Source organism: Ochotona curzoniae, unplaced genomic scaffold, assembly GCF_017591425.1.
Source record: "Ochotona curzoniae isolate NIBS_2020 unplaced genomic scaffold, NIBS_Ocur_1.0 contig_430, whole genome shotgun sequence".
NCBI classification, from domain to species: Eukaryota; Metazoa; Chordata; class Mammalia; order Lagomorpha; family Ochotonidae; genus Ochotona; species Ochotona curzoniae.
The window spans coordinates 14,239,730-14,266,528 of record NW_024466219.1 but is presented as its reverse complement, the minus strand read 5'-3'; the positions used below and the strand labels follow the sequence as shown (position 1 = coordinate 14,266,528).

The 26,799-nt window shown below is 57.1% G+C and overlaps 1 protein-coding gene across 1 annotated transcript in view; it reads right to left on the bottom strand.

The window, feature by feature from the left end:
• SOX13 (SRY-box transcription factor 13) overlaps positions 1-26,410 on the bottom strand; it is a 37,545-nt gene extending 11,135 nt beyond the window's left edge. The window contains exon 1 of the mRNA XM_040985489.1: positions 26,343-26,410. The gene's annotated coding sequence lies outside the window, so the exon portion shown is untranslated. The remainder of the gene's footprint in view (positions 1-26,342) is intronic.
• Positions 26,411-26,799: the final 389 nt, after the last annotated feature.

Genomic DNA, 26,799 nt, shown 5'->3' with positions numbered 1-26,799 from the left:
ATGCAGATAGAGAAAAAGAGAGATCTTCCATCTTCTGGCTTACTCCCCAAATGCCCATAACAGTGAAGGCTGGTCCAGGCTGGAGCCATGAACTCTATCCAAGTTTTCCACTTGGGTGACAAGGACCCCCAAGTACTTGAGTCACCACCTGCTGCCTCCTGGAGTATGTATTAGCAAGGAGTTGGATCTGGAGCGAGGCCTGGAATTGAAGTCAGGCACCTCCACATGGGATACGTCCACTCTAAGTGGTGCCAAACCACAGCACCAAACACCTGCCCTGTGGCAGGGAGTCTCAACTGGCAAGCACAAATGCCCAGAGCAAGCTAAACAAAATCCATACTGTTGCAAATGTTGGCTAGAACTAGTAGCAGCTACAGGCTGGCAGGCCTTGCTCCCCCAAGGAAGCTGAGGGGATCCACTACCCTCTATGAGCCACTGATTTATTTTTCTTTCCTTTGGTCTTAAAGACAAAAGTAAAATGTTGCCTACATATTGCTACCAAAAGCAAGAAAAAAAAGTAACAGGCTAAGAGATGACTAGCTTTAAGAAAGCCATTTTCTGAGGTCTGCCTCTGTGGTTGCCTGAATTTACAGCCCCTGGAAGATGCTCCTGAGACTGCACCTGCTGCATCCATTATTGTCGGGGACACAGGCAGGAGCTGAGCAGCCCTAGCATCTCGGGAGTCGTTTCCAAATGGGGTTACACAGGCTCAGGGCTGAAGCAGGGGTGGCTACCAGTGCCTCCTGCCTTGGCTGTTGGACCAACAACGTGACCTCTGGTAAGTTGCTTAGCCCCTCTACACCTCGGCTTCCTCATTTATAAAATCAGCACAAGAGACCTAATCTTACAGGGAGATTGTGAGGACCACAAGTAGAAAGCCTAAGGCATGGGGCTGAGGCTGGGGTGCAGCATGTAAAGCCGCCACCTGCAGTGCCAGCATCCCATATGGATGCCGCTGTGAGTCCCAGCAGCTCTACTTCTAATCCAGCTCCCTGCTAATAAAGTACCTGGGAAAACAGCAGCAGATGGCCCAAGTACTTGCTCCCCTGCCACCCATCTGGGGTCCTGGATGGAGTTACAGTTCCTATCTTTGGCCTGGCCAGCTCCGGCCATTGTGGCCATAGATGAAGACACCTCTCTATTTTTCCCTCTCTCAGTAATTCTGCCTTTCAAACAAATAAAGCTGTGGTGGAGAAGAGGGGAACCTGAGGCACTTGGCATTTGTTGGACTTGCTGGCCGTAGTCCCCCGGTATCTGTGGAGACGGATTCTAGGCCTCCCACCCCCAAGGATGCCACTGTGTGGGAGTGCAATGCTATGGTACCCTCTACACATAACCCCTGATACCTTATACAAAGCATTCAAGTATCAGGTCAGGAGTTGTTCATAATCTTGTAGTTTGAATGTGTCCCTCAACTCTTGACATGCTGGAAATTTAACCTACAATGCCAGCCTATAGGGCAGTGGAGCCTGATGAGTGGTGATCGGGTTAGAGGGTTCTGTCCCCATGCCCCCACTGGCACGGTTTAACACCCTTAACTGGGTTGTCTCAGGGCAGCAAGGTCAGCAGGTGGGCTATGCTGAGAAGGGGCATGCACTCCTTGCCCTTTCCCCTTTCTGTCCCAGGATGAGTCAATAAGCAGATCCTTGCCAGATGCCTGAAGGACGCTAAGCGACAACCTCTGCTCTCCCTATACTGCCCAGTCAGGCCGAGGCAGGGCACCAAGACAGAGGGCTGCTGTCCCCAGACACTGGTGGCTCTGGGCTTTTTCGCACCTGGACTCCACAGCCATCTTCTACCCCAGCGTGCCCCTCAAAGACACACAGGTACAAGTTTAAAGATGTCCCGTCTGGCCTATTGTGCAACAAAGCACAAAAAGGAGTGAAGTGCCCAGGGGTTCCAGCTTCCGGGGATACATCAGATCCAGATCACATAGGGTCTGATTTTGAGTGAAACCACAGGCTGGGTGCAGTGGAGTCGGTGCCCCTTTGGGCAAAACTGTGAATAGCAGTGCACACTGCTCCCAGCTCTTTGCCCACAGACGGCACACTTGTCCCATGCCACCCAGCACACATCCCAGACTGGGCTGAAACCGCCACAGTCTGAAACAGACCTGCCACACTGGCTTGGCTTTCCTTCCCCTTCTTACTTTTTCTTACTTAGCAACCTCGGCAATCCATGAGGGCTAGAACCTCCACCTGCCACGGACGGGAAGCCCTTCAGAGCTTCTGCCTGGCAGTGCTCAGCACCCTTGCCAAGTAAAACACCAGCTGCTAGAACATTCACACTGTACCACCACCACCAGAGGGTCTGAAAACCAACACGGCCACTGAGGGACATGGCAATGGTGGCAGGAGGGTGTGGGTAGCAGGTGTTTCAATACAGGAAGGGTGGCATCCCAGGTGGAATGGAGCAGGCACAGTGTGAGGTTTCACCACGCTACCTAGGACAGTGTGAAACATAAAACTTGAGAGTTACTTCTGGGACTTTCCGTTTCATGTTCTTGTTCCAAGTGGCCCACAGGTAACTAAATCTCACACAAGGCGGGGACTAGATGAATATGTAGCCATCCACGGTATCCCGTGCACACCAAAATCTGCAGCCATCTAGGTTCTTTATAAAACACATGGTATTCCCATGTAGCCTTCTGTATGCCTCATGTCCTCTTTTCTCAAACATTTATTTGAAAGGTGAGTTGCAGTATTGGTTGTGGTAGGGAATCTTCCATCTGCTGGCTCACTCGCTGAATACCTGCAAGTCAGGACTGGGCCAGGCTGAAGTCAGAAGCCTTGAATTCCACCCAGATCCCCCAAATGGGTGGCAGAAACCCATGTACTTAACTCATCCTCCACTGCCTCCCCACGTGCATTAGCAGGAAACTGGATTGGAAGTGGAGCAGCCGGGACTCAAACCCAGGCCTCTAATATGAGATGTGGCATCCCGAGCAGTTTAAGCAGCTGTGCTACATCTAACGCAGGCCTCTCTCTTCTAGGTTATTTCTAATGTCCCACACAGCATAGCTACCCTGCAGAAAGCTACATTCCCCAGCTTAGGGAATAAAGGCAATTCTGTACCACTGTCGCTGGGTCTATTTGTACTCCATGGGCATGGGACCCACTGGGGTACAGAGGCAGCTGGGCAGACATGAGGCCTGCCAAACGCTGCCTCGGATGTGTGCCCTGTGTGGTCACGGCACCCAGCACCAAGAGCACACACTTGGCATTCTGGACGCAGTAACTGTTTCCACATGAGGTCATCACAGCTATTCCACTTGATTCCACCCACAGAACCCATTAGACTAATTCTGCTGCTCACCCAACTTTCAGCATGGAACTCAGGCCAGGCACTGCAGAGTGACCCTGAGAACGTCGGCCCCACCCCATTTAGAGGAAAAGAGGGGGTCCACTCCAACTACCACTGTGAGGAGGAGAGTTGATGGGGGGGGCATTCCTGGAGTGCCACTTGGAGGAGGTGGCTCAGCCCTTCCCTTCCGTGGCTTGGGAGGGGCAGGAGCCAGGCTCCCACCCCAGGGTAAGGACAGGGGTGGGGGGCTGGGGAGACAGGGAGGGGGTATTATCCTGAAGCTGAGAGCAGCAATTACATAACCAACCAACCCCGGCTCAAGCTGTGAATTAATCAAACCGCTGAAAATAAAACCTTCCTCTCAGGAACTTCAGACAAAAGAAATGAAAACAACCAGGCTGGCTGGAAAATAAAAGGCAGCAGCCCTGAAAGGGGGACAAAGGAAGCCAGACAATAGGGTGCTGGACAAAAGCAATAAAGCCAAAGGAAGTGTGACAGGCACACAATGCGGCCTGCGGGCTTCTGATCCAAGGCTGCTGCGCACGGCCTCGTCCCACACCCACCGGGCCGCGGGCCACCGGCTCGGGTCCTGAACACTCCCTCCTCCGGCTCAGCCCCAGCTCCACGGCCTTCACAGCTCCCACCTCCAAGCTCTTCTTCCCACCGGGGCCCCAGACCTCCCGGGTGGCAGCCAGGGGGGGGCATGGGCGTCGGCCCACCTCCAGCCCAGGTGGAGGCCAAGAGGAGGGCTCACCCGCAGCAAGAAGCCCCAGGGACAGGCCTTGAACCTCTCCTTCCTCACCACAAGGTGGAATGGCAGCGTTGGAGATGGGCCTGGTTGGAGGAAACGCTGATCAGGAAAATCCCCCACCCCTGTTTCTCGCTACACTTTGCTACACGGCTGCTAAGTAACTGCCTCGACCTCCCTCCCGTGCCTCCCTCTACCCTCCCCCCCCAATCCCGCACCCTCACCCCCGGGCTCTCCGGCACAGTGCATCTTCTGCCCACCCTGTGCCTGGGTTGGTCCAGCAGGTACTGCGGGGGAGCTTGCCAGCCTTGAACACAGCACAAAGGAAACACGGGGCACCTGGTGACCACCAGATAACCCTGCCAGACTCTGAGCCCAGATGAGGGGCCTAGCATTGGCACGGCCGCCTGACTCAGCTGCAGGCACTGGGCACGGGTCCCATTTGTGGAGGGAGGGGTGACAGCTCAGCCCATGGACACTTCTTTTGCTGCCCTCCCTGTTTTGCCTAGCACAGGCCTTTGAAAAGAGTAGCCCTTCCAAGCCACCCTGCCCACACCCTGCCTAGGCCCACGGGTCTTACATCTCTCCAGGGAGAGGGGGCCGGTCTCTGCATCCCACCCCTTCAGAAACAGGAGCGGGAAGAACAGTCACCTGGAGGAAGTGGGAGTAGATGGGAAGGGGTCCCTGTGCGGCCCCTGCAGCCCTGTGTCCTGCACTGCTTGCTCACCCCTGCAGGCTTTGTCTGAAAAGCAAGGGTGCTGGGGAAGATCAAGAGGACAAACTCACAGGCCATGAGGTCCCTGGGCAGGGGCTATGGCACAGCACGCAAGCTGCCACTTGGGATGCCAGTGTCCTGTGTATGAGGACTGGCTCCATTTCAGATCCAGCTTCCTTCTAAATGCACACCCTAGGAGGCAGCAGGTGATGGCTGGGTCTCTGGGCTCCCGTCACCAGCAAAGGACACCTAGATGGGCTTCCCCAGGTATTTTGAGGGAAACAGGCAACTGGAATCCTCCTCCCCACATGTCACTCTGCTTTCAAATATATAAACCTTTTTTATTTGAAAGGCAAAACTACAGAGAGATCTTCTGTTTGCTGGCTCACTCCTCAAATGGGTAGCTAGGTAGCAACAGCCAGAGCTGAGCCAGTGCAAGGCAAGGATCTTCTGAGTTTCCCTGACAGGCACAAGAGGGAGACTCCTTCTTCTATTGTCTTCCCAGGCCATTAGCAGAGAGCTGGGTTGGAAGTGGAGCTGCCAGAATCACACCAGCACCGCTGCGGGATGCTGTTGCCACAGGAGACAGATTAATTTGAGACGCAATAGCACTGGTCCCTAACACCTCTAGACTCACCTGAACCCAGGTGAGTAAACTAAGCCTCACTCTCCTCATCCACAGAGTGGGCACAGTTACCCACCTCACAGGGGTCCATGAACCTCTATAGGGACCAGGATGTGCCGAGAGGGCTCAGACACATTTGGAGATCTCCAAATCCCAGTATGAAGAGGTGAACTTCCGCCCAGACTCTCTAAGGTGCACCTGCTTTACAGGTTCACTGGCACCTTGCACCTGACCTTCAAATGCCTTATCTTGGCTGGTAATGATACTCCCACCTGCTGGATTTCTCTCTGACTCACCAGAGAGCCTAGCCGGAGCATCTTGGAGGCAGCACAGTGCCTGGCACATGCAAGCTGCTTAACAAGCATTTGTACAATGAAAGAAGGGACCAGGAGCAGACGTGGGGTCAATCAGGGGGGTGGTCATCTTCATCATCACCAACATTATCAGACAAATGCTGCTCCTGGCATTTGCAGGCTCCCACCTGTGGCACCTACAGTGCCCTAAACCTGCCCCAGTTTCCTCTCTTACCCCCCAGCCCCCCAGCTGCACTATACCCCTGTCTGAAGCCCCAAATCCCTGTCTAGTCGTCAGCCTGCCAGCTCCCACCTCCCTGAACCCCCAGGGACAAAGTGTTCTATAGCAGGCCCTGCCTCCTGGCTCAATCCAACCTTACCGGTATTTTACAGAGAAACTGAGATCCAGTGAAGGTCAGCTGGGGAGGGTAGAGTTAGAGGCGCCTTCCGCAGCAGGTGGAGGATATGAGCAGGTCCTCCTCATCCCGTGGCCTGCCCTCCTCCAAACCTCAAGCCTCCCTCTGAGGTGACAGGTGACAGGCGCTTAGGGACGGAGCTCCATCCTCACCCTTGGTGAGCTGAGCCGGTAGTCTCTGAGGTGGTACCTGCTAGGCCCTGGAGCCCCTAAATCTTGCGTCTAAGATGGGGCACAGAGAGACACCTGCCTTGCCCACCAGGTGCCACAAAGCTAAAGGCAGGTGCACTCTCTCTCTGAGCCCGACCTTCATCTGCCCACGGGCACCCACTCACTCACCGGGCCCCTCTACCCTTAAATCATGGGCCACTGCCTCAACCCTGCTGGATACACAATGATAGGAGCCCCCACTAATTCCAGCCTCAATCCTCTCCTCCCCAACACTGAGACAGATAAACTCCAGTCATCACAGCACGATGGTGGCTCAGGTCCACCGGTGCGAGCAGGGAAGCCCTCCGGGAGGAACCGCTGGGCACACAAGGAACCCCTCCACTGTTACCTCCCCGGGCAAGCCTGTCCAGAATGGACTGCGCAAGGAGGTGTGGTCTGGAACATGATCCCAAACTGGGCGGGGCAGGGCCCTGAGTCTCCTGGGAATGTCACTTCCTCCCAAAGCCCCAGAGAGCCCCAGAGCCCCAGGCTGCTCTGAACAATGGCCCAAGGCGTGGGTGCCCAGAACGGTGCCCCGGTGCCACATCCTGCCATTCTTCTCACAGGCCGCACCCTGCCACCCTTCCTGGCTACGCCCGATCCTATCACTAATGTTTACTCAGAGCTGGGAGCTGGGCTGGCTGCGGGTTCCAGAGCTTCCCTGGAGTCACCCTAGTGGCTTCCAGCCTGGCGGGGAGGAGGAGGGAGGAACGCCTATCAGAATCAGGGCATGATTGGGTCTGGTCTAGCCCAGTGGAGGGAACCACACCAACCCTCCCACTCCCAAGGCTGTTTGCAGATGAGCCAAGATGCCATTCACCTTGTAGGCACAGCAGCAGACAGCAGCTGGGACAAGGAGACTCCTCCCAAACCACGGGTAGGAAGGAAGGAGGGCTCAGGGAGGCTCAGCTGCTCCCTGCCTGGGCCTCGGCCTCTAAAGCAATCAGGATAGAGACAGCTCCAAAGGGCTGCTGGGGTGGCCAGCACCATGGGCATCTCCTAAGGCCCACAGGCACTCCGTACCCCTGTGTTGCAAGAAGGCAGGCGCCCACTCCCACCTCCAGCCTTGGTGTCTCAAGGATCAGATCTAAGCCTGGAGCCAAAAACAGGGAGTGAGCCTGGCCTCCCCCCCCCCCCCTTCAGAGGCAATGCCCAGCCCAGTCAGGGCCAGGGAGGAGGGTCTGAGCCCAGCCCATCCTCCCCTGACCTGGTACAGGAAACGGGCCAGCAGTGATTGATAACCCACTGCCCCCACCCTCAGGATTCCAAATGTTTCTGAATTAAGTCCATGGCCAAGGCAAAAATCAGCCAGAAGAAAGTAAAGCTTGTGGGGAAAGAGCCCAACTTCAGACCTCAGCTTCCAACACCTGCTCTGTGATCAGAGTCAGCTAGGAGCAGGTGCCCTGGAACAGCAACTTGGGCCAACCCCCGCGGCACAGGCATCCCATGTGCATGTCGGGTCCAGTCCCCAGGTTCCACTTCCTCTCTAGCTCTCTGCTAATAAGCAGCAGAAAATGGCCAAAGTGTTTGGTTCCTGCCGCCTGTGTGGGAGACCTGGACAAAGCTCTTGGCTCTGGCCTGGCCAGCACTCACCCACCATTGTGGTCATTTAGGCAGTAAACTACTGGACAGAAGATATTTCTCTCCATCTCTGGAACTATGCCTTTCAAATTAATCAATCCAAGTGTGGCTACAGGGAAGCAGGGATCCTTCTCCCAGTGATATACGCCGGTTTTAATCCCGGCAGCTCCACTTCCCATCCAGCTCCCTGCTTGTGGCCCGGGAAAGCAGTCGAGGACGGCCCATACCCGGAAGAAGTTCCTGGATCCTGGCTTCGGATCAGCATAGCATCGGCCGTTGTGCTCACTTGGGGAGTGAATCATCGGATGGAAGATCTTCCTCTCTGTCTCTCCTCCTCTCTGTATATCTGACTTTCCAATAAATAAATCTTTAAAAAATCCTCTTCCTGCCTTATGCTAATGAGCTGGCATACCAGGAAGACCAAGGCTCCACTCCCCACCCCACCCCACTACCCCACCCCCCCACCCCCGGGGAAGGAGAGTGAGGGAAGGCCCAAGAATCACCTAAGGACATTGTTTCAGTCAACACCAAGAGCATGGGGGTTGAGAGCCTGAGACAGCAGAAAGCCCCAAGCTCCACCCCCACCCTGCTCTGTCCCGTGTACCCTAGGGGATGTCATTTATAAAGAGCATTTCTTGGAACCCCATGAGCTGCTATAGCAAGTCCGTCACAACAGAGCAGGTGCTGCGCCTCCAGCTCATACATGCACATCTCGGGTCACAGTGCCTGGGTTCCGGTGCTGAACCCTGCTCCCTGATCATGAAGGCGCACCCCAGGAGACCACAGGGATGTTTCCACCCAGTGTCAGCCCAGGCCTGGCCCACTGCAAGCAATGGGAGAGTTTCATCTGTCTCTCAGATAAAAACAAAAACAAAAACAAAAAAAAAAGAAAGGAAAAAGAAATGCAATGTGAAAAGGGGGGTCAGGAGACACAGGGAGAACCACCTGAGGCTCGCAAAAGTTACCTGAAGCATGTGTGTGGAGAGGCAGTGCTGCGCCCTCACCCTGTGAGACTGGCAGGTTCATTCCTCCCTCCGCAGCCCTCCAGGCCCTTCTGAGGGTGAGGCTGGGGATGAGTGGGGTGAGGTAGGGTGGTCTTCTGATGTTACCAGAGAGTGGAGATTCATCATCACGTGCACCTGTGCTTGAAGCCTCAGCCTCCCCATCTCTAAATGGGACCATAACACCTGTAGCCTCACCAAGCTCACTGACAGCAAATGTCTGTAAAGAACCAACCCTGAAGTCAGTCCCTGCCGCCCACACCCTGCCACAGACAGATGAGCTGCAGATCCACACCCGAAGGACAAATGGGCATACCACCCTCTCTGCCTGCCCCATGAAGCTTCCCCACGCTCTCTGGAAGCCTATTGCCATCCCTTGTTCTTGCATATCCACCCCACGACCCTGGTCTCTCCTCTGGAGTTGGGTACTCAGGCCCCAGGCAATGTAGACCGAGTAAATGAAGGGGGGACAGCTTGGCCCCCCACATGCCATGGCGCCGTACCTTCCCTTCCCTGCTGACAAGCACAAGCACTGTAGGACTCACAGGCCCCCTCTTTCCTCAGTGGAGAGCTCTCACTGTGCCCTGTGGTCCCCTAGACTGGAGGGGTGACTGCAGACAGGTGAAGGATGATAGACTATAGCATAGCCCCCCTAGGCTGGACAGCAGTCATCCTATGCCAGGATTCCCTCCCTCCCAGTGCTAGGGAGTCCACCCAACCCACGTGGACTGCACCACGGGAACACAAGTTGACCTTGGAGCAGGCCCAGGAACCCCAGCTGGTTCCCTTGACCGTCTACCATCCTCGGCTCTCTTGCCTCACTCCTTCCTTCAGCTACGAAGGGACATGGAATACCCCCGAGGGTGGGCCTGCTGCCAGGCACACAGTCCTGCCCCGTGACGATGATGGTTTTGTATTTCGCTTCAGGAGGAGGAAGGATGAGACACAACCTCTTCATACAAACTGCTCGTCGTCCCTAGAGGATGCAGCACATGGGACTGCTTAGCACAGAGCCAGGTGCACAGCAGACTGGGGCTCCGTGTTCTTGCTGCAGGTGACTGAGGGCAGGAAGGAAGACGTCAGTGAAAGCAGGACAGGTGCCGAACACATGACTGGAAGTGGCAGATGCCAGTCACCGACAACTGGCTGAGCTGCACCAATGTGCAAAACTGTCACCCATGGGCCAAGCTGTGAGAACTTGGCTCCCACCCAGACAACAGCCAAGCTCAACACAGCCTGCCAGGGGCCATCCCCAGTGCTCTAGTTTCATCATCAGACCAGGGAAAATGGCTACTACTCCATGGGAGCTGTAAGTGGCTGGGCCACTGCCCAAGGTCATGACCAGGGAGTAGTGACCAATAACCTGAACCCACAGACTGAAGGCTGGGTCCCTTCATTTAAATGCCAGATGACACCAGCTTCTCTTCCACCTGTCACAAGGGTGGCGGGAGCCTGAGTCACCTGCCTCTCACACAGCTCTCTCCTCTGGGTGGCCAGTGATGTTCTCACGCTGAGGGTCAAGGGTCCTGGTGCAGTTGAGGCGAGGCGCTCCAGAGGGCACAGGGCTGACGGCCCTGACCTGCCTCATGCTTCCGATGTCTTTGTTTTCCTGCCAGTCCTCCATGCCACCTGCTCCCAGCTTCCACCCCCGACCTCTCAGCAGCAAGGTGCAGAGAGCTGCGTGCTTGTGACACATGTACCCAAGGCACAGCCGCAGTCTTATCTGCTTAAACAGGAGAGCTGTGTGCTCACGACAGAAAATCGCCTAAGGAGGACGAAGAAGGCATCCCTTTCCCAGCAAGCTGGAGGGGGCCACTGACAACCATGTGGCATCTTCTGTCAACCCTCCTCTTCCGGGTTTCCTTTCCCACTGTTGAGCAGAACATGAAAAGCAAGAAAGTAGAGTGAGCATTTAGTGGGTGAGATACCAATTTAGATGCATAGGTCCAATATCAGAGTACCTAGGTCTTACACCCAGCCCTGGCTCCCAATTCTAGCCACCTGTGAAGCAACAACGAGGCTCCAGCAGCCGGATCCCTGCCATCCCACGGGAGACCTGGACTCCTGGTCATTGTTGGTACTTGGGGAGTGAGATAGCAGAGTTTGGATTTTTTTTTTCTCCTTTCTCAGCCTCTTCCAAAAAAAAAAAAAAAGAAAAGAAAAGAAAAAAAAGAAAAGAAAGATTTATTTATTTATTTATTTGATTTATTTATTTTTAATTGGAAAGTCAGATTTACAGAGAGGAGAGACAGAGATCTTCCATCCACTGATTCATTCCCCAAATGGCTGCGATGGCTGGAGCTAAGCCAACCTGAAAATATTAGCTAAGGGCTTCTTCCGGGTTTCCCACATGAGTACAGGGTCCCAAATGCTTTGAGCCATCCTTCACTGCTTTCCCAGCCCACAAGCAGGATGCTGAATGGGAAGAGGAGCAGCCAGGATATGAACCAGTGCCCATATGGGATCCTGGTGCTTGGAGGTAGAGGACTAGCCAATTGAGCCATTGTGCTGGGCTCTCAAATCGAAGAAAGAAAAAAGTTAGAGAGAAAGAAAATAATGTAGACACCATACTGAAACTGTAACACTGAGAGAGTAAGATGGTATGGCCACTGTGGAGAACAGCAAGGTGGCTCCTGGGAAGCTTAACCCTAAACCTGCCCTAGGACCCGGCAATCCCAGTTCTGTGCGGGAACCCAGATGGAAGGGAACATCAGGAGGTGCTCTGTGTTCACTCACACAGCCAAGAGATGGAAACGGCCGGTTGTCCACCAAGAGACGAATGAATCAATGAGATGTGTTTATTGTGTGCACGTGCACACACACATACAGAGATGGTGTGAGTTCAATCAGCTGAGCCAGGAACAAACCCCACCACCAGCTATGACACAGACGATGCCCGGGGACACCTGGCATTCTGCCAAGGGAGATGAGCTGAGACAGGACAGCCACTGCGCCATGCCAGCCACCGAGGTCCTCAGACCAAGGTCAGGGACGGAAACAGGCAGTGGGAGAAAGCAGCAGGGGACCGGGAGAGGTTGTTTTAGTGAGTGCAGAGTTCCAGGGCAGGACTCTTGACTCCCGTGGGTGGGTGAGTGGGGTGACTGCCGCATGACACAGTGACCACACAGACCACCTTGAGCTGCACGCTATAAAATGGTTAGAATGCTTTCCATTGCATGTGCTCTAACACAGTATCCTTTATAACGGACAGCAGGAAACCTCGAGTAATCTACAGGTGTGTGGAACCCTTCACAGATAAGAGCAAAGCAAAGGGTACGCGAGGAGGAAGGGGGCAACACAGCAGGCTGCAGCCTGGCTGGCCCAGCAGAGCCGTGCTCACAGGACTGTAATCACCAGCCAAACTCAAGTATCTAGACTGAGCCCTGCAACAATTCAAGACTTCCACCTGCACCTCAGAGACAAAGGCACTGATGGGCCCTCAGCAGGGAGTATGATGAACCTCAGGGGCAAGACGCCAGAGAGAGAGGTGCCATCTCCCTTAAAAATCACTGCTATGGAGCATATGGACAGGAAGCAGGCAGCCCACATCAGAGCGCTGGTTGGAATTCCAGCTGCTCTGCTTCCCACCCAGCTCCCTGCTATGCACTTGGGAAAGCAGCAGAAGATGGCCCAAAGTGCTTAGACCCCTGCACCCACATGGGAGTCCCAGATGGAGTTCCTGGCTCCTGGCTTCAACCTCTCCCAGTTCTAGCTGTCTGCCAGCATCTAGGGAATAAACCAGCAGATAGTCAATCTCCCTCTTCCTAAATATACAAATCTTTCTAAAAATAAATAAATAAAAATCCCTTGGCTTTTCACGGTCTTCCCAGATGGCCCCAGGGTGGTGGGCGCCTGGCTCTCGGAGCTGCTCTGGTCCAGTCCCAGGACAAGGGTCCAAACGAGCCTCTGCACTCCCAGAGGGGAGCGCAGCACAACTCCCCACCCCAGGGCGGGGGGTGCAGGGGAGGCTCCACCAGCGGGCCCAGGCCCTGGTTTCTGTGGCCATCTCCCCTTGGAGGCATGGCTGGCCAGCCCTAATCCCACTGGCCCACTTGTGCACCTGTTGTTACCACTGTTGATTTCCCACTTGGTACTTTGCTGGGAAAGCACACCTTGGGATTTCACAGAGGCTGTGGTGGACACCCCCCACTGGAGGGGGCCTTGGAGTCTCCCCTGGAGCCAGTGAGGTCTTTGTTCATCTTTATCCTAAGGGGGGGGGGGGTGGCGAGGCAGAAGCCTGCCCCAGCCCCCAGTGGGCCAGCAGCACTCACTGCCTGCTTCCCCTCCCCCACAGCCTGCAGACCTGACCCAGGGGAAGGGGGGTCAGCTACAGGGTCACCAGAGGCTCCAGGCTCAAACCAGCTCTACTGCTTTGGAAGAATTTAACCCTCTCCTTCCCGGCAGCGACAAACCACCACACGGGGAGCCTAGCTCTGCAGCTTGAGGCCACGTGGGGAGTTGAACCAGTGGAGGAAAGACCTCTCTGCCTTTTAAAGAAAATAAAACAATAAAAAGACTGGAATTGAGCGCAAAGACTGCCAGGTGCCAAGTCCAAAACCGTTGCATAGGAGCAGGTGGTCAGTACAGGGGACCAAGACTCCTGTTGGACCAACATCCTCCAGTGAGCCAGTCCTCCCCCATCCCGTGTTGTCCCCCCTCCCCAAGTGGGTAGCAGGGGATGGTACCAATACTGAATCCCTGTCACACACAAGGAAGAACTCGGACAGAGCTCCTGGCTTTCGCCTGGTCAAGCACAGCACGGCATGGGCATTTGGGGAGTGAACCAGTAGATGGACGTTAGCTCTCTCTCTGTCTCTCAAATGAAATGAACATAAAAATCATAGCACAGGGGTCTCTGAGAATACAATACTTGCCTTGGGCAAACTCCTACTGACCTCCTCTGGTGGCCCATGGGAGTTGGAGTCCAGGGGACAGCCAGCAAGCCCAGCATCATCACCATGGGTGAAGGAAGAAGCAGCTTTCCAGGAACTAGCATCAGGGAGGTGCCCCCAGCGCACACACCCCGCCCCAGGGACAGCAGTTCCCACCCTGGTGTGAGTCCAGCCTACAGCATATACCTGGGTAAAGCCCCACGCGCCAAACACTAGCCCAACCCATGCACTGTGATCAGTCACAAGTGACAGCTCCAAAAGCCACAGCCCGGGGACACCAAGTCACAGGGCCAGGGTGGTGCAATAGAACAGCGACTTAGTCACTTTCTGTTGCAGCAGAAAACTGTGGGAGGCTGAGGGAGGCACCCCAGGCAGGGATGTATGGTCCCCCCACCTTACCCCAGCGCCCTGGGGACTCTCCTCCTTGCTCAGGTCAGTCCTAGGAGTCACATTCATGACCCCACGCAGAGGCTGCCCCCCACATAGCCATACACCCCAGGAGAAGCCTCAACAAATCCTCTACATGGGATATTTCCCCCTGGCGCCTTCTAAGACTGCTGGCCCCCAAGGCAGGGCCGCTTACACATCCTATTGCCCACAGGGTTCTCTTAACCTGGAAAGGCCTTTCCAATAAAAATAAATATTAAAAACAAAGAGTACACCCAACCCAAGCCTTCCAAAAGATGTTGGAGAACAGTCGTGGTCTCCATCTCAACAACAGAGGTCAGCTCCCCCCACAGGGACCTGCGGTACAGGTAGCCTCGGCTGTTCACCTCTGCCGTGTTCCAGGGAGCACGTAGGCCCCGTGGGGCAGACCAACCGATCTCAGGTACCAGTCAGTTCAGCACCATCTGAAGGTGGCAAACAGGTGTTTGAATGGACAGCACCAGAAAGGGTTCTGCTGGGACATCTCCGAGGACAATGCCAGGGCCGGAATGAGGAGCCAGCCATTCTGAAGGTTCTGGGAACATCACAACACCCAACTGTCAATGGAGGTGCCTAGCTCCAGTCTGGAGGGGCCTCCATCCCAGCAGGGCTCCCCAGCCTAGCACAGAGGACCCCCACATCCCACCCATGTAAGTTGAGGAGGGCTCCCAGAAACCTGCTTACACACACAGCAACTCATCCTTTTGGGAACCCCTGCCAAAGGTCTTGAACAGGAAGGTGAAGTGGACCCCAATAGCCAATTGCAGGGGTAAGCGGACTGGTTGTGGGGCCAGGTGAAAAACGCAGTCGAGGGTCCCAAGCCTCATCAAGGGAAGCCAGCCCAGGTTCCACCGCTGCTCATGCACATGGTGCCCAAAGGGTCCCCCTGCCCTGTGGTATCAGAGCCTTGGGGGATGCTGGCCCCAGAGAAGGAAACTACTTGTCCACATGGAGCAGTCAGCAAAACCAGGTGGAATGGGAAGGACAAGGCCGATGCACTTGAGACATGCCTTGAGGAGGGAGACTCATGCCCCTGGGAACTGGGAACAACAAGGAGTGCTGGGAAGCGTGAGGGTCAGCTGGCAGAGGGAGGCCAGTCCTGCCCTTTCTGTTCTCTTCCGGGACCTGCCCCTGCCTGCCATGTACAGCTCCAGTGTCTGTGCAGGTCTATCGGCTGCCCCAATCTCATTGCCACCCAGGCAAATCCCACCGGGTCAGCACTCCTGCAGACACGCCATCTCACTCCCATACCACTCTTTCAACGGGGGAGGTCATCCTGCCTCCGCTCCCCCACTGCCACCCCCCTTTCTGGGTCCTGCTGTCTGCCCTGACCCCATTTCACAGATGAGGATCTGGAGCTCAAGACTGGAGATGTGGGAAGGAGGGACAACAGGCTAGGTGTGGGAAGAACGCCTGCTTTCCAGGGCCATGTGCCATTCAGAAGACCCTAGCCACTCAGGGCAGGGCACACACTGCCCACAGCATGGGCCACGCACCACCCAGTGGACCCTAACTGTGGATCTCTGCCCTGTCCAGCCATCCGCTGTGTTCACCAAGAGCTTGTCTCCACCACTAGAGAACAAAATGTGCTTGGCTGAAGACCCGGATGCAATAAATTGTTAACACTACAACCTCGACCTGAAATCAACATCGCAGTGGCCTGCCTCTTCCTTTCTGTTCCTCTCAGCCTTGGCACTGTTTCCTGCAAGGCCTCCTCAGGGTTCCTGCCCACCCCACCCACACCCAGCTACCTCTGCCTGGGCACAAAAGCCAGCAAGTCCCCAGGAGAGCGTCGGGTGAGCCTGTGTTATCAACATGCCCAGTTCTAATTGTGCTTTATCCTCAAAGCACCTTGCTGAGGGTCGCACACCTATGCCTGCACTCCAACACACAGGTGAAAAAGAGGTGGCTCTTGGGGTGGGCCAGCATGTTCCTGTTGACAAGTTGTGGCATCCTCAGTTGGTTCAGCCCTCTATGCTAACCCCAGGACAATTCCAAGCTGACCCTGCTCCTAGTCACCCACCCAACCACACACGTTTCACAAGGAGAAATGGGACAGGAACAAAGATACAAATAAAAGCCCTGAAGCCTGAAGCAGCCACATTTAGAAAGATAACACCAAAAGGCAAATCAGGACAAATGCACACATTCATTCGACCTCCTACGTTAAGACACCTGCGTGCTCCAACTGCCCGGGTTCAGTTCCCAGCACCAGCTCCAGTTGCCACCTTCCTGCCAGCGCCCACCCTGATAGGCAGCAGGGATGGCTCCAGAAACCGGGGTTCTGTCCCTACAGGAGAGGCCTGGATTTCATTCCTGGCTGCTGGCTCTGTCCGCAGCCCAGCAGGAGTGGGCGTCTGGAAACTGAACCAGTGGATGCTCTTTTTTTGTTTTCCCAGTCTGCCTCTCAAATAACATGCACACAACCAATAATAATAAAAGGCAAATCTGCATGTGCCTGGGGACAGATGATCAAACTGTGTTCAGTGTGTTGGTGATATGGAAATTGCATGTAAACATGCATAAGGGCCTGGGGAAAACCAAACTGCCCTATTGCACTCACTGGCTTGCTCTCTCTTTGGCAGTCCCCAGGACAACCTGGGGTGGGGGGAGGCATTTGACCACTTTGCTGGGTGGACCCACCCCTGTCTCTCAGTATCTCCCTTGACACCAACTGCTCTCCGGATCTTGGTTCACCTGGTGGCCATCTGAGACCCAATGGTCGCTCCCTATGCCAGCCAGCTTTGCACAATGACAGGGCAGCTGACCCAGGGGCTCCGAGAGCAGTCACTCAGATTCACTGCATAACCCAGTGGATCCACAGCCAGTGCAACTCCAGAAGCCCATGTCTGGAAACCTCAACACCATCATCAGTAAAATGGCGGGGTGGGGAGTGAGCAACAGGTGTTCTCGCTAGGAGTGGCCCTGGCAGCCACAGCAAGGAACCAATGCGGGGAGGGTGGCAAAGCACCTGACTCCACAGTTGAGTTCTCAAGTCACAGTAGAAACTGGAATGAGGGCTGCCACCAGCCTCACCAAACCACTTGCACGAGGAACTCGAAGAGCAGCATGGGAGTGGGAGGGGAGGCCAAAATGGCTCAAGTATCGGAACTCAAAACCAAGCAGCATCAAATCTGGAGTTTTCTGAATAATCCCCATGGAGCTTTCATTCCCACCTATCCCCTATAAACTGAAGAATATTCCAGAGTTGATGAGGCTGAGCTGCTCAAAGCTCCCAGGGTGTGCATGTGTGTGTGTTTGTGTGTGTGTATGTGTAAGGGGTCAGGAACATCAAGAGACCAAAACTGCTGTGAAACTCCTGGTGTGCCCAGAGGGTCAGGGCCATAGCAGTCTCACCCTCACTGTCCTGACTTCAGGCACCAAGATGCCCCTTCACACCTACCTGCCCGGAAAGCCCTGCCTGCACTCCTACTTCAAATGTGACCCCACTTGGGGCCAGTGATGTTTAGGTAAAGCTACTGTTGGGTGCTAGTTCAAATCCTAGCAGCTCCACTTCTGATCCAGCTCCCTGCTTATGACCTGGGAAAGCAGATGATAGCTCAAGCTCGTGGCCCCCTGTACCCTTGTGGGAGCCTAGGAAGAAACTCCTGGTTCCTGATCAGTTTAGCTCTGGCTGTTGTGGCCATTTGGGGAGTGAATCAGTGAATAGATCTGTCTCACCATCTTTCTCTTAACTCTGCCTTTCAAATGAAAATACAATATATCATTAACAAGGAAATCCCTTCTGGGTGATCTCAGGCTGCCCTGGAGAACCTGCACGTGTCTGGTCAGGCCCTGCGGTGGACTGCGGCTCACTCCCCTGCTACCTCCCTGGCTCTGGTTGGGTTTGAGCCCCTGTCACTCTCTGGGGAACAGGGACAACAGTGCACACCTCTCACGTCCTTCCTCCACACCAGACATCACTTTCACTTTCATGTTTCACCATTACAACATCCCATGAGCTGTAACCCACAACATCTGGATGAGACAGAAACTCAGAGAGGCTGAAGCAGCTGCCCAAGGTCACAGAGGCGATCGGGCTTCCGGCTCCTCAGGGCTCACCCAGTCCCCAGGGCAGTGGGAGGCATACGGCAGGTACCATGTAGCACAGAAGGCCTGTGTCACAAATTGGGCAGAAGAGAGCTGCCCTACATACACACATGGCACACACACCACCAGGGTTCCCTAATGGCCACCTCACCTGCAATGGCTCCTGCCATGGCTCCTGCCATCCAGCCCTTCTTCCTGCCCAGAAGCTGCAAGGCTCTTCCCAGTTGCCACCCACTTCCGGCTCCAGTGCCCTAGCAGGGCTGGCCAATCTCTCTCTCCAGCAGGGAAACTGAGTCTCCCAGAGGCCAGGGGGCCAGCAGCTCTGTTCACAGGCAGGTCTCTTCCCTCCGACCCTGCACAGGCTGCTTTAACCCCACACCCCCAATCAAGAAATAAATCTCCCAAGACAGCAAAATCTACAAGCTTCCCCCTGCCACCAGCCCGCCAACCCCTCCCCAACCTGGCCGCTGGCTGGAGAGGAGCAACACGAGGGCCCAGGGATGGGGATGCGGGGGACAAGGAGCCTTTTGTGTCCACAGAGTTCCTGAGACACCTGTTCTCCCACCCAGGCCCAGCCTGTGTGCGGCCTTGTTTCTGCACAGCCCTGGCAGCCAGGCCCGGCCTGCACCCAGCGTGGGGCTCCCGCAGCCCCTGCCAGCACCTGCCCGATGCTGGCAGCCCCAGAGGCCACGGGCCAAGCACAATCAGCCTGCTGTTGACACAGTTGTCGGTCTTCGGGAGGGCTGGGGGAGGGGGAGGCTGCACCAGCTAATGCCACCAGCCTGCATCACTCACAAGGGGCTTTGGCCACCGGCACCCCTGGAAGTTGCTGGCAGGGGCTTGGGGTGTCAAGTCACATGGCTCAGGCCACACAGACCACCCTAGTTTTCGCGCACTGCACCTGCGGCAGCACACACGCAGGCCTTCCCCACACCCTGTGTGCCCAGGATCAGGGGCAGGGTCCGCCTTTACCGCATTCTTTACCCAAGAGATGTCCTCACCACCCTCAAGCCACTGTGTCCTCTTATAGGGAGCCTTCACCTTCTGCCCAAGCCTGGCTTGGGTGTCCTTCCTGTATGTTTCCCCAAGTACCAGCTCCAGGCATCCGACCTCCACACATACCTGTAGTGTGGCCTCCTGGCCTCACAGCACAGCACCGCGCCAGGGAGCTGCAGAGCACATGATCTAATAGCCAACGGACCTCTCCCCATCCGCACAAGCTCATCTTTAAACCATCCCTGGACTAACAAGGCCCGTGGCTGGGAAAGGGCTAACGCACATCTGGGACTGCCTGTTAACTCACCACACACCTAGTTGAGTTCAAATGGAACAACCAGGAGCTCCTGGACCATGAAGAACAGGGAGACCCCCAAGGAACACGGGCAGCAGAGCGGTGGTCACCGCAAAGCAGACGCCAGGCACAGGTAGCCATGTCCTGCCCTGGGCAGAGGGCAGGTGAGGAAGAACCTTGCCTGCTTCCCGGTCTGCCCTAGGTGAGAGCTCAGCCAGACTCAACACACAGCAGACCCACAACACCTGTGACTAAATAGGACACAGCGGCTCCGAAAAACACTCTCCCTACAAAGCACCCAACACACCCATGGGCCCTCATCTCTGCTTCCCCAAGCTCCACCTGCATCAGCGCCCAGAAGAAAGTCATAGCAGCAGCCACGAGAGGGGCACCATGGCGGGGAATATGGTCCTGACGACAGGCAGAGCTGGTGGGCGAGAAGAGACCATTCCGCACAGTCACACAGTCTGCGCGCCGTACAACTCTAAGAGAGGCACCCTTCGCTTGCACTTAAGCATTCATTGCCATCCTCCGGCAGACGGCTGTCGAGTCCACTCCTCAGTCACCAGAGAAGGTCCTGGACTGCCTTGCCTACATTTCTCCCCAAGCCAAGGTGTGACCCCCCCCTCCTTCCTCATTTCTTGTGCTGGTCCCTGGAAGTTTTGGCTTAGGGTACCTAGGTGGTAGAGGTTTTATCTCACCTAGGGGACCCATCATGGGTGCTGGGCCCACTCCTCTCCTCCTCCAGGATGAGAAGGTGGCTGAGCTCGAGCAGCAGGGAAAGTGAACAGACAAGGGAGGGCGGAAGGCCAACTGCCTGGCGCCCCACCCAGGTAGCCGGGAACTGAAACTCCAGCCTGCTTGGGGCACTGGAGGAAGGAGGCTGGGCAGGAGAGGAGGCTCCGCCCCACCTCACTGCTGGTGAGCTAGGCTCCCAAACCACTCTTGCCTTCCTGACTTTGCCCTGAAGTTTTCCAGGTCTCCCCAAAGTTCCCACAGGCCTCATCTGATTCCCCAGGGCTGCTACCTGTGTGTACATGCTGGAGAACCTGGCCAGCTACTCCCGGAACCCACAGCGGCTCTTAATCCAGCACCCCAGTCCCTAGTGGCAGAGCAGGGCCAGGTTGGCTCCTGCAACCCCTCTCACCTGCCACTCCCCTACTGCCCTCACCCATGCCAGGCCCTCTGGGCACAGCCCCGGCCCCAGAGTCTCCAGTCACACTTGGGTGACTTCATGCTCCTGTGACACGGCTGGGGTCTGCCTAGAGCATGCAGCCCACACACCAGCCCTGGGCGCTGCCCCGGCCACCTGGGGGTCCAGACAAAGCTTCATTCCGGCCCAAAGCCAGATTCCTTCCCACCTAGCCCTAAGCACAGGCCCCCACATCCCAGAGAGCCAGGGTGGGCTCACAGCTGTCCCCAGTTACTCCTCCAGCAGAACAAAGCCAACATCGCTGGCCAGAGATTCTGGGTTGTTCTAAATGCTTTTTCCCTTCCCTGTGATTGCAGGTAACACTGGCTGTTGCATGAAGTAAATAGGTGCCCCAATTTATAAAATAACACTGATTCAGAGAGAAGAGGGGCTGTGGCTACTTTGTCTGCTGGGCCCTGGCCCAGGACAGGACCTGGTGGGAAGCCGCCCTCTGGTACTGTGCCTGGCAGATCCAGACCCCAAGGCACCGGCTGTGCCCCACTCAGGCAGCACAGGGTTCCTCTGTCGGGGATGGGGGTGCCGGAGCATGGCCCTCTGGGAGCTGTTCTCACCCAGGGCGGTCCTCAGTCCGCACATTCCATTCCGAGCTGGGGGAGGTAAGAGGAGGAGGAAGGAGTGCAAGGGCCTCTGGGCTGGATCCCCTAGGGAGCTGCAGGCCTGGCAGGGGCGACAGGACCAAAACCGCAGGGACTGGGAGCCAGAAGCACCCCTGCCCAGCCTCCCGCCCTCTTCCCTCAGGCTCCTTGCTGGCCCAGGCTGCGGCCCCAGAAAATACAAGAGAACATTGTAGGGGGTCACACCAGGACCCCTCCCCCAACCCCATGGCAGTTTGTGGGGCTTTGTGCCAAGGCCATTTAAATGCTAAGGCCCTGGCTGGGGGGAGGGCACGGTGGGAGTGGCGTGCCTGTGGATACTGTTCCCTCCAGGGGCACAGGACTATTCCAGATCTGATGGCTACCCAGCGACCCAAGGACCTGGGCAGGGAAGGCCATTTCAGTTGGGGGAAGGGTGGCAGCTGGGAGTCCATCCCAACACCTGCCTGCCTTCTTCCCCTCTCCCATCTGAGTAGCTCCAGCTCCTGTCCTAGTTCACACCCTCCCCCACCACCCAGCACATCCCAGCCCCTGGTTCACCCCTCGACGACCCTGGGAGCAAGCAGGGGACACACCAGCCTCTCCTCTTCTTCCCGACTGTCCCAGCTCTGTGACCAGCCAAGGCCTCCCTGACCTCACCCCTCAGCTCTCCCCAGCAGTGAGGGGTGGTGGTGCTCAGGGCTTGGGGTCCTTGCCTCCAGGGAGCACGGGTGTGCAGGGAGGTGCAGGTGGCAGCTCCTGCAAGATGGGGATGCAGAACAGGGCAGACTCACGTGTCTCCTTGGCTTCCTGGCACTGAACAGACCCTCCGAGAAGGGCACCACCACAGACCAGGTGCTCAAAGCATTTGCATCTAAAAAGGATCACAGCCACTCCACCCCCCCCCATGGGAGAGGCAGGCGGTGGCCTGTGGGGCTGGCATTAGCAGCTCTCCCAGTCGCCTGCCTGTCTGAGGTGAGGAAGGGGCGGTCCAAACCAGGATCCCTGGTTGGGGGGTGGGGTGGCAAGGCCCACCACCCAGATCCCAGGGAGGCGGTCAGGGACGGGGCAGCTATCCTCTGGGAGGGCGACGTTTCCCCAGCGGGTGACAGGCACTGTGACAGCCTCCTGGGCTAACACATCCGGGTTCCAGAAAGGGACTAGCCGAGGGTGAGAATGGCGCGGCGAGTTCAGGCAGGAGCCGGCCCTCTTAAGCAAACACAGCACACAAAAATAACTCCCATTCAGAGCGCCACTCGTTGGGGGCCTGGCTGCCTCCCCAGCACATAGCTCTTTTCACATGCACAACTTCACCCCTGAATGTGGCTGGGGGCGGGGGCACACCAGCCCAGCTGCCTGGGAGCCGCTGCCTGGGCTCCACTGCCTGCTTCCTGGACACAGATGCAGTACCAGGCAGCACTCTGGAAAGAAGGACTTTGCAGACCCCTCCACCCATGCCAGGCTCTCAAGGTCAGAACACCTAGCTCCCTGGGGGACGGCGGGGTGGGGGAGGTCACAGGTCCAGCCTCCATCCCACAGAGCCCTAGTTTTTCAGGGGGAGCCTCCTGGCAGGTGTGGTCTGCCATTCCGTTTTGCAGATGGGAAAATGGACACTCAGAGATCCTGCCTTAAGGGACCTCTCTGCCGATTCCTTCTCTTATCTCTGAACCTCCTGGTCATCCCAGCCCAAAGCGTGGGCAGCACTGAAACCTGCTCCTTGTGCATTTCTAACACTGGCACTGCCCACCACGGCCATCGTGTCCTCCTGAGGGAGGCAACAGGGAGGCAGCGGGACTCCAGATCCCAAACAGCCTCCTAAGAAGCGCCCCACCCCCGACCCTCTTTAGCCAGCCCCTGGTCTATTCTGAGCCAGCCTTGCTCCTCTGCAAGCCAATCCACCCAGCAGCCAAAGCCATCTCTCCCTCTCTCTCTCTCTCTCTCTCTCTCTCTCTCTATATATATATATATATATATATATATATATATATATTTACAGCCTTATTTCTTCACGAATAAAAGTAATTCATGGTCATGAGACAAGTGTGGGGAAATCAACAGAAGATAAAGCAGGAAATAAAAGTCGTCCGTGTGCCCAGCATCCAGAGTCAACCCCTGTGACCGCTACGAGGCACCCTCCTGGCCTTCTTTCTGTATCTGTCACCAGCGGGCAAGTGCACATGGGATTCTCTGAAATGGGCACTCTATCACTCAGTGGCCTTAGATCCTGCCTCCTCTCTCCTTATTGGAAATGATTTCCTAGGACAGAAACCATTCCAAGCTAACTACAAGCTTTGGCTCCTCCATCCAGTTTATGCCCGCATGAGGTTTTACACTGGGAACAAATATAAGGGTCCACACGCCAGCCCAAGGTGACCACCGCCCTTCCCTACGGCACCTAAGGCCACCGCCTCTTACGCACCAAGTAATCTTGCAGAACCATCTATCTCATCGCATCACTAACCAATGCACTAAAAACCCTAACCAGTCCTACTGGGTGGGTGCGGCCACACCAGGGCCTGGCCGCCTGGGATTTCTCCCCAGCAGCCTGTGTTGTGGCCTCCGGGGCTCTGCCTAGAGCGCCCCCCTGCAATGCCGTCCCCTCCCTAACACAGGCCCCTCCCTCCCCCCCACACACACCCTGGGTTGTGTCTAAGCACCTAGCAGGGGCAGACAACACTAGGATTACTTCACTTCCTGGGCTTCTACTCCCCATTAGAAAGACAACTACCAGACCACTGGGGTGCCACCTGTCTGTCTCTCCATCCATAGTCCCTCCACATAGCACAGGGCCAGGCACACCAGGGCTGCCCGGGGATTAACAGGTGGCTCATCAGGTAAAGTTGTCCCTTTGCAGAAACTCCAAGCACCAAAAGCCAGCCCCAGGGCGGGAGTTAGAGGATCAGCAGAAAGAGCACGGGGCTGGGCAGGGACTGGGCAGCCCACCCTACAGGTGCATCTGCAGGGTCCACAATCAATTTCTGGCACTTGGGACACAACCCAACCCTTGCTCCCCACTTACCCCAAATCCTACATCCAGTCTAGAGCAGCAGCAACCAGCAGACGCCACCCAGGGAGAAAGACCTGTAGGTGCTTCTCCAGGGACGACCCCGCCGGTCCCACCTGCTACTTTCCCCAGGGGGAGGCCCAGACACCTGGTTGTGGAAACCCCACCACCCCAGAGACGCAAATGCACACCCAATCCGGAGCCAGCAGCCGCCCAGGCGGACACTTCCTTCCGGGACCTGACTTCCACCCAAGCCACTTGCAGCTGGGCCAATAGTGATTTTTGACAATGAGGAAAAGCAACAGTGAAGCACTTTCACAAAATCCAAGGGCAAGAGGAAGGAAAAAACTCTGCAGTAGGAAGTAGACAAGAATTGCGCGATGTGACTTCTCCCCTCCCCTCGCAGAACGGACACCTATCCTGCCCGAGGGGGCACAGTGCCCAAACGCTCTGAGCTCAGCCACAGGTGCACCTGCGTGTGCCAGGCATCACGTGGGCACTAGAACCTCAGGACAGCTCCGCAAGGTCAGTACTGGGCTCTACTAACCCCACTGACCGGGAAATGGAGGCACGGAGCCCAGAGTTACAATGCCAGCAGCAGCAGCTGGAATGCAACTCGGATTCCTTGCACTGCATCTGGCTCAGCAAGTGGTTTCCCATTGTACGGCTCCAGCTCTGAGAAAACAGCCCCTTCACGCCTCACTCTACAGCAGGCTCATATCCTGCCCACTAGACCCCTAACCATGGGGCGCGGAGGTAAACCCTGAGGAAGAGTCTGGGCACTGGCCCGCACTCACACCATCCATGGGCGGGGACCTCGCAGGTGTTGTGTCCAAGCATCCGGGCTTGGCAGTTCACAAGGGACATGGTGAGCGCCAGGGGTTCTGCAAAGCCACCCTGAGCAGCCGCGTCTTCCCTGGCAGCGCGCTCCGCGCCAAGAAACCTTGCCCGGAAATTCCCACCGAACCCAAGCAAACTTCCCAGGAAAACTACGTCTTCCTCCAAGCTCCTGTCACGGAGGCGGTTGCCAAGAGCGCCGGCCGAGTGCTCACAGCTGCCGCGCGGGCCGCGGGGGCGGAATGGTAGCGCGAGCGCCCCGAGTCGTCCCGGAAAGGTCCAGGGACTGAACTTGCACGTCCACTTCCCGCCCGGCCGGCTCACGGCCCCTCCCGGGACTCCCGGCAGCCTGGTGTTAGTCTTCCCCAGGCGCAGCTCGGAGGTAGCGCAGCTCCTCCCGCGGGACGCGGGCGGCACACACGTGTGCACGGGACACGTGTGCACGGCGTGCGCGGGTGTGCGCGCGGGTGTGTGTGTGTGTGTTTACGTCCGGAACGTGCGGGGCGCGACAACAATGGCGAGCGGCCAGACGCCGCGCGGCCCCTCCGTGTTCGCTGCCTCTGGATGCGATTTGCTCTTCCAGGGGATGAGGAGAAAGGCTCGCCCTCACTGCGGCCGGCCGGAGGTGGGGGGGCTAGAGGAAGCCACTGTGGCGGCGGGGGTGGAACCGGAGCGGCGCGGGCAGAAAACAAACAGGAGGCGGCGCCCAGCTGCTCCGCCGGAAAAATAAACCTGGAACCTGGGGAGGGGTGAACGGCGAGTCCCCAGCGCCCACCCACCCGAGGACCAGAGCTATGCGACCCGATCCCCAAACCGAGGTGCGCCCACGTCGCCCCCGGCGCGCAGGATCACGGCTGGCCAGAAAGACCCAAGGCAGCAGGATAGGCAAGAGACGGACGTGGGGGAACCGCCAGCAGAGCTCGCGTGGCGCGCGCCCGTAAAGCCACCCACGGCTTTGGGGGCGCCACCCCTCTCCACCAGAAACTGGGTCCGCGACGTTGTCGGGGGCAGGTGAGGGTCTGTCCCCGCTCGGAAAACTTTACCGATGGAAAAAAAAACTCGAAGGAAAGAGAGCCGGCGCGTGCCTGGGTCCGTGGGGGCGCCAGTGTCAAACTTGGGAGGGAATGGGAGGAGAGGGGCGCGACGGCGCGCTAGGGCGCACTTACTACTCCGCTGGGCGCTGGGCTCGCGGCTCCTGCTCCCGCTGCCGGCGGTCCTCGCGGCTGGCAGCCTGGGCTGGGCGCTCACATGCCCCGGCGACGCGGCGGGCGGGCGGGCCGGGCTGGGAGGGGGCACGCCCCCCGCCGTCGGCAGGGAATCGCTCCCGCCCCGCAGCCACCCCGGGTCTGCGCACCCCACGCTGGGGCCGCCGTCCCGGGCAGCGATCTGCGTTCCGGCCGGGCGGCGCCCTCCGCCGGGCCAGGCCGCTCTCTGCACTCTGCCCTCTGCCCCGGCTCGCGGCCGTCTCCCCGCCTTCCGCGGCCGCGCTCCGGGACCGCCCGGACGCTGCGCCCGGCCCACTCGGCTGGCTGCGGCTCCGCGCCTCGGATCGGGCCTCCGGAGCTAGCCCCTGCACTCGGGGTGCAGTACCCCCAGGCTCGCCAACCCCGCGTCAGGCTCCTG